At 35.2% G+C, this 13215-nt stretch overlaps 2 protein-coding genes and 1 long non-coding RNA gene across 5 annotated transcripts in view; 2 read left to right on the top strand and 1 right to left on the bottom strand.

Moving 5' to 3' along the window:
- Positions 1-13215, bottom strand: part of get4 (guided entry of tail-anchored proteins factor 4) — a 707996-nt gene that overhangs the window by 308871 nt on the left and 385910 nt on the right. The gene's annotated exons all lie outside the window — the stretch shown is intronic.
- The window catches only part of raraa (retinoic acid receptor, alpha a), a 333795-nt gene that overhangs the window by 187389 nt on the left and 133191 nt on the right, over positions 1-13215 (top strand). The gene's annotated exons all lie outside the window — the stretch shown is intronic.
- Positions 8941-13151, top strand: LOC147834406 (uncharacterized). The gene is made up of 3 exons (XR_015503922.1): positions 8941-9062; positions 10500-10570; positions 10689-13151. It is a non-coding gene; the product is annotated as an uncharacterized LOC147834406 (long non-coding RNA).

Here is a 13215-nt window from a genome sequence, read left to right on the forward strand (position 1 = left end):
ATCAAGGAATGGATGGCAGCTGTTTTTGTGCAAGGTATATTATATGACTTGATAATCTTTACTGTTTATTCACATTACTAATAATTTACACACATTTAAGTTCAGGCAGACGAACACAACGTTGAGCCTATTGACCTTTTAGTGGGATGTAAACAATAACAATGGCCCTAATGTATTTTCTGTTTTACATTTGTAATCTCCACAGTTCCCGAGAATCCTAAAGGTCCACAAATTGATAAATAACGCTATGACAGCTGTTTTAACGTTGAGATATGGTTGAATTGCCTCTTGTTAAAGTTATTAAGATAGTTTGACAACAAACTAAAACAGTTCATAAACAAAAAGTGTAGCATAGGCTCATTCTAAAAAATTTAGCCTTATATACATTTCCGGGGATCGTGAATTATGTAGCCAGAAGTAAATATGGCTGCATTTCGTCTTTAAAGTGAACGCGTATGACGGTATGACGCCGTTCCTTTTCGCACTTACCAGCTGACCACTTACCTCTGTATAGATGGCTTGCCCACTGTTACCAGTTTGTCCAGTCGCTCGCCATGTACGTCAGTTGACTTGATATGCAGAGAGGAGTTGACCACGACAATGGGCTTCGAATCCAGCAAAGCAGGTAAGACAAAAACAGAAGCCAAAACTAGAATGAACAAGTAAATAACAGGCAGAGAATGTGGTAAAATCTGAAAATGTGGTAAAAATCGTTCCAGTGCTTTTCTTTTTTTTTGCATTTCTTTTTAAAACTGTTTAGGGAAGTGGGTGAGCGGGTCAATTGTTGCTTTTGAAAACCCTATTGGTTGGATTTAGGGTAGGAGGAGAGTGGGTCAGTCGATCGGTCAGTCAGTCAGTTGACAGCAGCCTTTGGTGGATTTATGTGAGAACAGCAGGCGCGAATAGCACTCGTGAAAGAAATTTAAGATCTCAAAAAGCATACACAGTGGCCTTTGGTGGATTCGCAAAAGCAAAAACTGCAAGATAACATACTTCCTGGGAAGTATTTGGCACTCTGCAGAAATGTATATAGTGGTACATTTTCAGAATGAGGCTGATTGAAAAGGTGTCAGGTATGAGAGTGTCAGGTATGATTTTGGTTCTTGTCCAAAAATTATCAAGTGCTAGCTTTATCATTTTAATGTAAAGCTATAATATGGGTGAGTTTAATGTATTGCTTTCCAACAAAATGTTTTGTGCAACATAAATAATGCTATCCTAAAATACATATTAAACACTGACCCATTTTAACAATGTTATTTTAAAGTTATTGATAAATCCTAGGCTTACTGAGGTGCGTTTTCAGTCACCTTTAATGAAATATTGGCATAACTGTCTTTTTTAAGGTACAGTTGAAGTCAGAAATATTAGCCCCCCTTTACATTTTTTTCTCTTTTTTTTTATTTCCCAAATTATGTTTAACAGAGCAAGCAAATTTTCACAGTATGCTTAATAATATTTTTTCTTCTGGAGAAAGTCTTATTTGTTTTATTTCGGCTATAAAAGCAGTTTTTAATTGTTAGCCCCTTTAAGCTATTTATTTTTTTCGATAGTCTACAGAACAAACCATCGATATATAGAAACTTGCCTAAATACCTTTACCTGCCAAGCACCTAGTTAAGCCTTTAAATGTGACTTTAAGCTGTATAGAAGTGTCTTGAAAAATATCTAGTCAATATTATTTACTGTCATCATGGCAAAGATAAATAAATCAGTTATTAGAAATGAGTTATTAAAGCTATTATGTTTAGAAATGTGTTGAAAAAATATTCTCTCTGTTATACAGAAATTGGGCATAAAATTAAAAATAAACAAGAGGGCTAATAATTTTGACTTTAACTGTATATTGTGTGGTTCGTATTGTGTTTGTTATTTTGTCTTTTGTACAGTTGGACCTCGTGTCTGGAATAATGAGAATTAATTTATGTACAATAAGTGCATGATTAAAAAAAGTTGTCTCTATTCTCCTAATGGGTCATCTGTGTTTGAGGTGGAGCAACCAATAAACCCATAAGAGTCTCATCTCCCATTCCATATAAAAGCTAGTTGTGCTTCTATGATGGTGGATTTTCTATTTACATGGTGGAAATTGATATCACATAGACAAAACACAACTCCAGAGAAGTAATGGATTGTGGTTAGAGTGCACAAGTAAACAATCTACAGGACAAGAATGTCCAAAAAAATGTTTGTGCAGAAGTTAAGATTATTAATGAAAAAACCAAGTGTTTCTGTTCATTTCTGGATTTACTGATACATTATTAAAGTGTAAAATATATTTAACACTTTAATAATATATTATTTGTATACATTTTAATGTTTGTGTTTCAGTGTATTCGCCAATAGGTGCATATTAGGGGATACCGAGGAAATAGTAGTAACTTTTTTTTTTCTTCTGTCATTAAGATCTTTTAAGCCAGTGCTTTCCAATGGTTACTCATAATAGTTTGCTATTAAATGACAGATATTTTAGTTGTAGCACAAAACTTTGGTTTCCGAGTCAAATGTTACAATTCACTCCATATAGTCTGAGTTAGTTGTAACAACCCCGGGTGAGTTTTAACATGATTATTTCTGCTGGGATGAGATGGTAACATTGTCGAATAAGAATAACGGGTGGAAAGATAAGAATGGATTTAAAAGCTTTCTATTCAACGCTGGGGTTTGGTGTGAGTTTCTGTGCATTAAAAGCTGAATAAAATACAAAACAATAGAACACTGTTTGTTAGTGCAGGTTTCGTGGGCCCATAGAGAACAGGTTAAACTCTTAACCTATTTTAATTTTGCTTTGAGGTTTTTATTTTTAAATACTGAGGCATACTGAAATTAAAATCTATAAATACATCTACATTTGTATTTAGTGTCATTAATGTTGCAACTAACCCAGAGTGGTGTTGTTACAACTGACCTAGAGACTTGTAAACATGAATTTGCTCAGCTTAAAGCTAACTGCTAAAACAATAGCACCAACAACTTGTATTAAAAATATCACACACACACACACACACACACACACACACACACACACACACACACACACACACACACACACACACAAAGATCACTGCTGTTTGTTCAAACTACATTTAAAATATTTGTTATCAGGGGTTGCCACAGCAGAATGAACTACTAACTGTTCAAGCATATGTTTAACGAAGCGGATGCCCATCTAGTCACAACCCAGTACTGGGAAACATCCATATACTTTCATATTCACATGTTCAATCCACTTAAATTTTTACAAACAATTAGGTTTTAATTTTATCTATTCGTGTTGGGACAACAAGAAAGAATGTTGTGGAACCCAAAATTTTTACTGTGTATGCAGATATAAAATTATAATATTACATAATTTTACATAATTTTTTACATTTATGTAACTTTTAGTTTACCTACATTTTTAAATTCTTTTCTTTTGCCTCAAAATAGGTTTTTCTCCTCAAACATCTGCTGTTTCTGCCAGAGGACTCAAAGTCAATGTCAAAGGATATCAAACATCCTGAGCTGGTCCAGACAGTGGTCATTTATCACCACAACACAAAGCTTTTGACCAGGATTTGACATCTAGTGTATATATGTGAAGTCTTAACACAATGTGTAATCAGTCTGTTCACAAAAATACTCAGAAAAGGAAATTTACCTTTTACTTTGAATCCATAAGTTCTATTTATGGGGAGTTTTGTTTTCAACTAAGTATTATGAATTAGACATTTTTGGCACACTTACCATACTTTAGTATACACCTTATATAAAAACTATTTACTTTTAGACTGGTGAAAAGGTAAAGTGCATCCGGAAAGTATTCATAATGCTTCACTTTTTCCACTTTTTTTATGCTACAGCCTTATTCCAAAATGGATTAAATTAATTTATTTTCTCAAAATTCTACACACAATACCCCATTTAGGAATAAGGCTGTAACATAAACAAATGTGGAAAAGGTGAAGTGCTGTGAAAACTTTCTGGATGCACTGAATTTTTAGAGTTTTTGTACAAGATTTGTTCCCATGCATAATTAAAATTTTTATTGAAAATAATTATTGATGTCCTGCAGCAGTGGTTCCCAAAGTGGGGCTCGCAGGATAATGACGGGGTCCTTCTGTAATTTTCAAAAGTCAAATAAATTTGACTAAAATATTAGAATTACCATATTTTATTTTCATAAAAAACAACAACATGCAGGGCGAGGCAGTGGCGCAGTAGGTAGTTCTGTCGCCTCACAGCAAGAAGGTCGCTGGGTCGCTGGTTTGAACCTCGGCTCAGTTGGCGTTTCTGTGTGGAGTTTGCATGTTCTCCCTGCCTTCGCGTGGGTTTCCTCTGGGTAATCCGGTTTCCCCACAGGAAATATCCTTGCTGGATAAGTTGGCGGTTTATTCCGCTGTGGCGACCCCAGATTAATAAAGGGATTAAGCTAACAAGAAAATGAATGAATGAATGAACAACAACATGCAAATGAAAAGGTAACAGTCTTAATTATTATTTTTTCATAGGATAGGTGTGTTAGACTAACAACGTTGTACGTTAGATTAACAACACAGCAATAGTGTCAGCTGCAGCAGATTGATTTTATAGCACCAGATTAAAACTTTCTGACAACTTTACGGTAATCAAATACGTTAAAAATAAATACAGGCCACAAATAAATATTAAGGATGAGGATGATTTCGACAAGAATAGACTTGTGCAGAAAACGTTGTTTCCATCAGTTTCTTTAGCTAAGGTTAATATTAAATTAAGCAAATAAATAAATGACTGTAAAAATTGTTAGACTGTTGCACTTTTTTTGTGTTGTCAATATGTTCGTGTTTTTATAGGCTTAGATTGTTGTGTGCGCAACGTTTGTATATTTATAACCACCTCCAAGAAATGAAGGGGTCGCGAGTCACTGACGTTGTTATTTTGGGGGTAGCGGGTTGAAAAGTTTGGGAACTCCTGTATCACTGAAAAAAAGCCAATAAAGATGATTGATTTTATTTCATTATTAGTAAAATTATTATATTTATATTAGTGATTTTTTATTAATCATTATTCATTACTATTATACACACATACACACTTGCACAGCTATCTTTATAAGGGCTTCCCAAAGACATGATGGTTTTCATACAATACAAACTGTATATTTTATTGCTAAACCATACATTTGGTCCCCACAATGTAAGGAATGCACACACATGCACAGACGCACACACACACACACACACACAAACACACACACACACACACACACACTGATCCATCTCTACAGGCTTTTCCACCAATGATTATGCAAATGTTCCTATGCCTTCCCTCCTGTCCTGTCTATGAAAGAATGAGCTGTCTTTCTGTAATCCTGGATGACTCCATTCAGAACAGAGTACTTTCTCTCTCACACACACACATACACACACAAACACTGATGCAAGCTTTATAGAAGGCTGGATATAAATATAGCATTGGTGCTGTCAGAATTGTCACAATCAGAAACAGGCCTGATGCTGCAGCAGAAAATATGAATGCTGATCTAGTTTATGTGGGATTTAGTACAGTGTCCACACATCATATTTTGCTCTATATTCTGCAGTTGAGCTCTTGACCCTGAGATGAATTGCAAATAAGTGGTATTTTTTTTCTCAGAAAATGAGTTACCTGGAATGGAACTTGCAACCATAGTCTGCAAAGAATGATTATGAATGAAGAGCCATGCTTTGTATGGTTATCTTTTAAGAAATGTGTCATTAAATATGCAATACTGCGGTTCTATCGTCAGTCTCATCTCATCCATGTTTGACGTTTAATATGCATGAGCAGCTCTACAGTCGTCTAACTTGATCATGTTAGAAAGGCTGTACTGTGTGATGCCTAAAACAGAAATTGATGAATGTGATCAATGAAATATAGTGTTATTTGCTTCCAGAAGTAAGTTGAAATTAGGGGGCAGGTTATTAGAGCTGTAAAGCTAAACTTTTTTGATTTTTGGAGAAAAATCGAATCTGTTGAATACGTCCAATAGATTAAAAGTTACCGAAAAAGTCCACAGATGGTGGGTGATCACCAAAATGGAAAGTCCTAGAGTAAAATAAGAAAATATAATACATACGTGTTTTGGAATATGGAAAAACTGTATCTAAAAGATTTACCTTGGGCTATCACCATACTGGTAGATCTGTCTCTGTGGGATAGCAGCGCAATTACAATAAGTGAGATCCGAGACACGACTCGCCACAGATAATCTGTTGCGGGAGGGGTAAAAGTTGCTGGCATCTGACTGAGATTAAGACCTTTTATTACGATTGGCTAAAGCGAACTACTCTCAGAAGCGGGTAGAAATAAGGGCCCGTGCAATTTACCCACAGAGGAGAGGGGTGATCAGCAGAATGGGGAAGTCCCAGAGTAAAATTACATAATATGATACACCGGTGTTTTGGAATATGAAAAAAACTAAACTTTATATTATTTTATATTATATTTTCTATGTTATTTATACTTGTCTCTTTTAATCCTGTTTATGAAAGGAATTGTTAATTGCCACTGTGATTAAAATGTGCTTCAATCAAAAAACAAAAAAAAAAAAAAACTTTCCTTGCCTTATTTGTCATGGTCCCTGTTGGATAGAGTGAAAACATGTTGTTCTATCATGCCAAGCCTTGTTAGGTATAAAATTTAAAGCAATTAGTGCAGAAGCTTATCTTAATTATGGCATGGAGTATGTATTTGAAGATGGTCTAAAATACAGGCTCATAGCCTGGGGGGGGGCGGTGTGTGTGTGTGTGTTTGGGGGCTGGGGGGTTGACTGGTTTAGAACACCCACCACTCACTGACAAAGGTCCAGAATATGTCCCATACATGAGCTCTTTGCCCTATTTTGACTGCAGCTAGCTCTCTGCAACTCTCACATGGTCGCCCACTGAAGCTAAGCAAGACTGCACTTGGTCAGTACCTGGATAGGAGACCACATGGGAAAGCTAGGTTGCTGCCGGAAGTGGTGTTAGTGAGGCCAGCAGGGGGTGCTCAACCTGTAGTTTGTGTGGGTCCTAACGCCCAGTATATTGATGGGGACTATATACTGCTCAGTGTGTGCTGTCTTTCGGATGAGATGTTAAACCGAGGTCCTGACTCTCAGTGGTCATTAAAAATCCCATCCAGGTGGATGCTGCACAATAGTGGTGGATGAGGGTATTTCCTTTATTGTGTAAAGCACTTTGAGTGTCTAGAAAAGTGCTACATAAATGTAAGGAAATATTATTATTACTATGCCATAATTTTTTACAAATAACCCACTGAAAAAGGCTTTAAGACTAAGCGGAATTCTTTGTTGGCTGTCGATACAGAATTTGGGACAGCTAATTTGGTACTGTGTGACTTCACATTGTGAAGTCACTCCGTGTCAAATTTGACAATCCAAATTGTGACACAGTTGAATGGGCTGGCCAGTTTGTTATTTGTCTAATAAATAAAAACAGGCTACAGTTTTTATAATGACATACGATGTAATAAATTTGTATTTTAAAAACAAGTTGGCTGTTTTCATATTTCTTTATTCTAAATCTTAAAATGTTTTTTATACTTTAAAAAGTGTGATTATGTCGACCATCTGACAAGATAGTCCAGCAAAAACTAGGGCTTAAAATGTTACTAAGTACAGTATTTAAACCCCGTAATTAAATAATGAGGGGAATAGCTGCACTTTTTAAGAAAACAAAACTGGGTTGGGCTGGCTACGAGCCTAAAACATTAGAGTGCTTTATAAGTAAGCCTTAAATGTTTAAATTTGCATGGAATTAAATTGAAATAGGAGAGATGTGATCCGAAATGGTGGTTTTGGTGATTACTCGGCAGCAGCATTTTGTTCCAACTATAATTTATGTTATGATTTGGAAGGAAGCCCATGGAAATAAATCATTTCATTAGGCGATTCATTGATGTTACGAAAGCATGCACAAAAGTAGCATTACTCTTCAACCAAAGGACAGGTCGAAGGCAGTTATTATTCCTGACATGGAAGAATGTGGAATGAGTAATGCTATTGATATGAGCTTCAAAGGAGAAGGGCTTGATCAAAGATGACACCCAAACTTTAAATCTGCATCCGACAAAGGAATGAAGCAATTATCTTATGTCACAGAGGAAATGTTTGACTTTGTATTGGGACAAAAAATGCAGGGCTCTACACAATTAATTCATGTTGTCCCAACACAAATCAATTAAGTTAACATTTTAAACAAATATATGTAGATTTAACATAAAAAATAAGCTGTTCCAATGAAATCTCAAAATTTGTGTTGTTTCAGCTCATTTTAAATTAGTAGTTAGAACAAGCAAAAAACAAAAAAAAAAAAATTTTGAAGGAGTTTTAGAAGACAGATAAAGTTGGTACTTATCAGTACAAAAACAAAATAAATACCAAATTTTCTAAAAATGGTGCCAATAAGTAAATAAACAAATACTGTAAGAAACAGAATTGGTCCTAAGCCTGAACCCTGTGGAACACGAGAGTCGGCTTTGGTTCAAACTGTTGATGAAGTTGGACAATTTGAGTATGGTATTTGAAATAGGAACTAAAACAATGCAAAGCTGAAGCAGAAATTCTGAATTCAGAAAATCTTAATTGTATATTAGTAGCTACACTCATAAAAATAATAATTTGTTGAATCAACATGATTTAATCGTAGCACCCATTGTGCATCTAAACAAATCAAATAAACTTGAACTGCTTTCAATGTGTTATATTAACACAATATAAACATGTAATTTCATAAAGGCTTTAACAGCACTGTAAAAAAAAAAATCTGTAATTTGATGGTTTATTTCCGGCAGCTTGGGTGCTGGAAAAAACGTTAAAAAAGGCTTTTAAATTACAGATATATACTGTAAAATAACATATTAAATTACAGAAATTTTCTTAAATTAAAATTTATGGTAATTTTTTTTAAAATTTAATATGTGTTATCTCACTGTAAGGTGGCGCAGTGGGTAGCACATTCACTTCACAGCAAGAAGGTCGCTGGTTTGATCCTCGGCTCAGTTGGCGTTTCTAAGTGGATTCTGCATGTTCTTCCTGCGTTCAGGTGGGTTTTCTTTGAGTACTCCGGTTTCCCCCACAGTTCAAAGACATGCGGTACAGGTGAATTGGGTAGGCTAAATTGTTCATAGTGTATGAGTGTGTGTGTGTGTGTGTGTGTATGTGTGTGTGGATGTTTCCCAGAGATGGGTTGCGGCTGGAAGGGCAACTTGCTGGATAAGTTGGCGGTTCATTCCGCTGTGGCGACCCCAGATTAATAAAGGGACTAAGCCGAAAAGAAAATGAATGAATGGATTTCACTATAAATTTCTGTAGTTTAACGACCATTATTTTACTTTTTTTTATGTAACTTCTTTGCAGCTAGTTGAATTAAAATGTTTGTATTGTGTTAGCCTGATTAAATTTATTCTTATATACTCAATGTCAGTAAAGCACAACAACAAGACTTTCTGTCTTTTCCATGTATGATTATTAAAATCTGTTGTGTTATTTCAATTAAATTTGTATTAGTTGACAGCACTAAAGTGCAGTAATCTCCAAAATGTACATAAAAAACTCATTTGTTGAATCAACATGATTTAATCGTAGCACCCATTGTGCATCTAAACAAATCAAACAAAATTGGGTTCATGTTTTACCATCATGCTTAAAAAAAAAAAAAAAACTCTAAAATAAAAACTGCTAAATTTAGCTATCTATAATCTATATTATAACCCCTTGAATCCCCTGTCAGAAAAGTCTAGTGGCTATGAATGCGCTTTTTTACAGTGTCTGTATAATGTTAAAGTTGTTTTTGGTGTGTTTACAAAGATGAACATGGCCACTGTGTAAATGCGCAGTATAGTCACAATCTTATTGACACATTATGTTGTTATGCTAACATAATATATGCCTTATACATGCCTATCAGGGATTTCTCAAAGATAAATACCAAAAAATAAAGCAACCGGAATAACTACAGCAGACGTAATCGTCTAATCTTATGTGAAGCAAGAGCTCCCGATGACATTTGATGATGTTTGCAAGTGTTGTAGTAGTGTCTCATTTCTTAGGGGTAAATTTTGAAGGCCTTCACTCTCAGTTTTAAGGGCCAAGGGGAATGGGGTAAAATAGAAAAAATAGAATTGGGATTGGGCCTAAATCTCATTGAATCAAGGAGTTCTCATCTAATTAATTTGATTATTTCTTCATTTGGTTTCAAATTTGTTTCTTCATTTGGTTTTCGAACTAAACTCATTTCATTCTTTTCCATAAGACATATTTGTATTTTGTAAATCAAGTAAGTGGCTTTTTGAGTGTAGACAGTGTAATAGTAGACCAGCACAATAGTAGTATAGATTTTTTTTGGAGTTTGGTGTTAAAATTCTTTGGAAATATGTTGATATGTTGAACTATTTTAAAGTGCTGCTGTAATTGCAGCAATGGGTGGACAAACCAATTATTAAAGTTAAAAGTGAATACATAAACAGTATGACTCACTTTATCTGATATTTGTCAGAACCATCTGCAAGTTTTTATGAACATTATTAAATTTTTCATCCGAGTTCACCACTCACTGGTAAAGATCAGGTGAGTTTGACTTTATTGACCTGAAGGTAAAAGATCACTCGGAGGCTCCCATAAACCTGTAGTGCTGTCTTTCTGTCTCTTTTTCTTTTCTCATCCATCATTCGGTCCTTCCCTTCAGAGAGAGACAGTAGGAGTAAGAGACAAGAGCTCCGAGGCACTCTAAATCTCCAGCACCCTTCACTGAAGAATCAACCGCCAGAGGAGCGAATCCTCTGTGTTAGCCTGTTCTTTCACTCCATCCACCTTTTTTCCTTTACATCTTCCACTGTATTGAGGATGTCTTGAAAAATGAGGGAAACGGGGTTAAAACTTTAAGAAAAGGGCCAAAGCGAACAGTCCAAGTGAAGAATGCTTGGAACATCGATGTTTGCACATATCTGACTCAAACGCTCCAGACTGAATTACTAACAGCAGTCATCCAAAACAAAGCATTTGGTTGTAATATTCACTGTGTAGTTCAGTCGAGCTGGATTTTATGTGTCATTATGTTTCAGAATGAATTTAAAATTTTTCATTTTAGTGTGCTGCGTTTTGAGCTCTGTCACGGGGCACTTTTAATGGACATTAGCATAGCATAATGTTCTTCTGTCGGATGAGAAACTGCCAGTGAAGAAGTAATGAAGAGATGTTAAGCTTCAAACCTGTTTATCACAAGCTTTTTGAAAATGATCTACAGCCACAGCACATTTGCCACATTTCATATTCACTGATTGCCAAAAGTCTTGTTGCTTATCCAAGTTTTAGGAACAACAAATAATAACTTGAATTCTAATTGATTATTTGGTATCAGAAGTGACTTATTTGAAAGGCAAAGGCCTCTAGATTACGCTTATTTTACCAAAATAAAATATGACCATGACTTGATTTTTACTTATTCAATTAGTATAGTAAGATCTGACTTTGCTTAGACAAAAGTCTTGTCACTTTACAGAAATATTGTTTGGATTCATCTTCAATGCCTCCTTCATCTTACCCCACATGCTCAAAATGTTCATTTCTGGTAACTGGGCAGGCCAATCTTGAAGCACCTTGACCTTCTTCACTTTTAGGAACTTTGATGTGGAGGCTGAAGTATGAGAAGGAGCGCTATCCTGTTGAAGATTTTGCCCTCTCCTGTGGTATGTAATGTAAAGGGCAGCACAAATGTCTTATTACCTCAGGCTGTTGATGTTGCCATCTACTCTGCTGGTCTCTCACACACCCCCATACTAAATGTAACCCCAATCCATGATTTTTCCTTCATCAAACTTGACTGATTTCTGTGAAAATATTGGGTCCTCATGGGTTCCAATAGGTCTTCTGCAGTATTTTTGATGATTGGGATGGCGACGACAAGACTTTTGTTAGTGTACAGCGGGGCTTTGCAAAAGTAATCTCTTAACTTAAACCCCTTTCAACAACTCAGCAATTCTGTTGGTGCCTATTTGTTAAGTTCACAAGACATATTTAGTGTTTGATAAGTTCATTGGTTAGATATTTTTGTTGATGCATTGAATCCTAATGAGATGCTAGAGGAATTTTTTATAAATAGAGGGCATTCAAATTTGTAAGTTTAATATCTTGTGTGTTGACGGAATCACACATTATGATAGTTTAAGAAAATTAATTAGACATCCCATGGTTTTGTATTAAGGAGATCTTCCAAAATGTACTAGATAGCTCTCAGACCACTACACTTGCACTCAAAAAAGTACAATAATTCTTCCTTTATGGATTCAACAGCTTTTCACTGGGAAAAAATATTATATTTTACTTATATAACTTATATTTTTAAAGCAGAACCTTAATAGTCTATATTATGACTAAAGCTCAGCCCACTCTTTGATTTTTGCCCACAATTTGATCATCCGAGAAAGTTTTGCTAATCCTAAAAGATTACTGTAATTCTAGGCTGAAATCTTTTGATTGCTAACATGTACACTGACGTTAATGGGCATTGTGGTCGATTTTATGTCTGATCAATTTCTGGCAGTGTTAGAAAGTTGGAGACACTTTCATGCAGCGTGACTACTCTTATGACGAGCATCAAACCAATAACCAATAGGAGCGTTGAACCTGAAGATACATTTAGCTCGAAATCTTCAAATGACCTCTGGGACATGTCAAAACTGTTCATGTTTTATGTGTAAAAGGTGTTTTATGTGTAAAATTTCCTCTACAGATTGTGTATGCTGAGCATGTCCACCCCTTTATGACCACAGTGTACCCATCTTCTAATGTCTACTTCCAACAGGATAACCGGCCAAGTCATAAATATTATGACATGAATCAGGGTCTAAAAAGTCTTAAAATGTCTTAAATTTTAAATTTTAGGTAAAAAAAATCTTATCTAAAAGACTTAAAAAGTCTTAAATTCACTGTCATGTTGTGTTGTAGGTCTTAAATTGTTTTAAACAGGTCTTAATTTTGCTTTGTCCAAGTAAAGATATACTCGATTTGGGCTGATATCCATCTAATGACCAACAACACATCTCAATAAAACCTTATTTTTTAATATTTAGTTTTTTTATTGTAAAGAGATACTTCATAAGAGCTGTTAGACATTTTTACAGCAAATTCCCCAAATTAAATGCCCTAATCGAAAAAAAAAAAAAAAAAAAACTGAAAACAATTACACCAGGGGTCCCCAAACTTGTTCCTGGAAG

The sequence above is a fragment of the Danio rerio genome, chromosome 12 (assembly GCF_052040795.2).
Source record: "Danio rerio strain M-AB ecotype USA chromosome 12, GRCz13ab, whole genome shotgun sequence".
Classification (NCBI taxonomy): Eukaryota; Metazoa; Chordata; class Actinopteri; order Cypriniformes; family Danionidae; genus Danio; species Danio rerio.